This window comes from Sinocyclocheilus rhinocerous, unplaced genomic scaffold (assembly GCF_001515625.1).
Source record: "Sinocyclocheilus rhinocerous isolate Xijiao unplaced genomic scaffold, SAMN03320098_v1.1 scaffold1806, whole genome shotgun sequence".
NCBI lineage: Eukaryota > Metazoa > Chordata > Actinopteri > Cypriniformes > Cyprinidae > Sinocyclocheilus > Sinocyclocheilus rhinocerous.
The window spans coordinates 455,502-458,150 of NW_015658531.1; the positions used below are offsets into that span (position 1 = coordinate 455,502).

Genomic DNA, 2,649 nt, shown 5'->3' on the forward strand with positions numbered 1-2,649 from the left:
ACTTAAAATAAAAAAAACAAAAAAAACTAGATATATTTAAAAAATAAACACGACAACACACAACAGAATTACTTAAATGTAACTAAAAATGAAAATAAAATATAAAAATAAAAACTAATTCAAAATTTTTATAAAGCTATAATAGTATCTCAATGAAACTAAAATCACACTGTAGGCGGCTCACTAGGTTTTGAAATAGTTTTAGTCTTTTCCAGTGACTTCGTTTCTTGCAAGCCACATTTAGATTTAGTAAAATGCAGTTTCTAGTAAAGTTTTTTAGTAAAATTTCAGTTAGAGCAAATGAGTAAAAGAGAATATAAGAGTGTCCTGCACTCACAGCCATCGCTGCATTAACCGCGGTATCGCTGCCCAGACTGAAGTCCGTTCCTGGCACGTTGTTGCTGATGGTGCACATGGGAATACAGTCAAGTTTTCCTCTATACCTCAAAACCACCAACGACGAGCAGTGACTGGATGCTGAACCTGTGGAGATTTTCCACTAGTTTCTCCATGCAGGTGCTTGGGAGGGTTCTGCACAATATTGAGGGAACGAAAGCTCAGTTTCAAAGATGAAAGATGGGGTGAGAATGCATTGATTAGTAAAGGTGACTAACTAACGGTTTAGTTCCCAGCAGAGAGCCGCCCTGACCTGTCCAGCCAGCCACCTGATTCCACGACACTTCATTCACCTGTAACATTTCATTCATATTAATAGAAGTATTACTATCACTGTTCTTTATGAACAACAGAAAGAGATGGGATCAAACAGGCCTAGTTCATTCTTATTTAAAGCCTTGCAATGCAGAACCCTTCAAAATAAAAGTCTGGGTCAACTTGAAGTGAACTGTGACAGAATTCTATTGCTATTGTGCAGTAGAATGTACTTCTCAAAGTAGTAGTAGGAGTAATAATAATAATAATATTTATTGTTTAATATCAGAATTTTTCTTTCATGTTTTAATTTTAAGAGTAAAGCTTTTAATTTGAGCAGTTGTTAAACTTTGTTTGCCAAAAATTAAAAGGAACTGCTACATTTTTATTTAATTTACATTTTAATAAGTTGTATGCCTTGATTTAATTACCATTTTTATCATAAATTTGTATTAAATTATAAATCCAGAAGAATTAAAACAGACAAGACAAGAATATTTGAAAAAAAAAATATATATATTTTTAGGGCAATATTATTTACTGAAGATTTTAAATAAATGATTAGATTGTTAATGTTTTATGGATTCAATTGATTTGACATGTTTTTAAACTTTAAAATAAAATATTAATTTTAATTTAACCATTACAATGGAGTCCAGAAAAATTAAAACAGAAAACACAGAATTGGTGAAAAAATAAAAAAGATTTCATGGGGCCCTGAAAATCTGTTTTTTTTTTTGTGTTTTTTTTAATTATAAATAATTATAATAAATTGGAGGTTAAATTGTATAATTTTCATGATTTCAATTAATTAGACATGCCTTTTGATTGCTAAAATTTGATTTAAAATGGAATCTAGAAAAATTAAAACAGAATTTGGGAAAAAATCAAATGAATTTTATAGGCCCTACATATATCTTTTAGTAAATATTTTTTGACTATTTTTTGTGTGTGTGTGTATAAAATAGGCTAAAGACATGCATTTATACTAAAAATGACAAAAACAAAACAAAATTACTAAAACTTTAACTAAAATAAAAATGGGAAATATAAAAATAAAAACATATAAATATTTCTAAAAACTATAATCATAACTAATTAGTGCTGTCAAACAATCACATCCAAAATAAAAGTTTTTGTTTACATTATATATGTATGAGTACTGTGTATATTTATTAAATATATATATATATAAATACACACACATACAGTATATATTTTGAAAATATATAAATATATTTAATATATAAACATAACATATTCTTCTTAAATACATACACGCATGTGTTTGTATTTATATATACATAATAAATATACACAGTATACACACACATATATTATGTGAACAAAAACTTTTATTATGGATGCGATTAATCGTTTGACAGCACTATAACTAATCATAATTAAAATAACAGTTTCAGTCATAGGTCAGTCTCTCTGCACTGAGAGACTTTTATGAATTCAATTGATTAGACATGCTTTTTGATATTCAAAAAAAGTAACAAACAAAATATAAAAAAAATATTTCAGCTAGATGCGATTCTCATTTTATTTAGCTTTACCTGATGTACTAAAATAACTAAAACTAAAATAAAATTAATAAAACTATATATACAGAAATATATACATATATACATAAAAAACAAATGATTACCAAACCTTTAGCTAAACTTATTTTCTGAAAAATATAATACATTTCATAGGGCCCTATTATTGTAAAAATTGTAAGAAATTATTAAATTGTTAATGTTTTATGAATTTCCCTGATTAGACATGCTTTCTGATATTGAAAATGTAACTGGAGTAAAATAAAATATAGAAAGCTTTTTAGTTCAGCTAGTTAATTAAACCATTAAAACAGAACCCAGAAAATAAAAACAGTAAACACAGAATTTAGGAAAAATGAAAATTTCTTAGGGCCCTACATTTATTTATTTATTTTTGTATATGCAGCTGTTAAGTGAGGGTTAAAGTCGTGACGCTGTAGTGTTGATGTGT

At 27.0% G+C, this 2,649-nt stretch overlaps 1 pseudogene; it reads right to left on the reverse strand.

The window, feature by feature from the left end:
* Nucleotides 1–2,649, reverse strand: part of LOC107722696 (ATP-dependent 6-phosphofructokinase, liver type-like) — a 27,395-nt pseudogene that overhangs the window by 5,750 nt on the left and 18,996 nt on the right.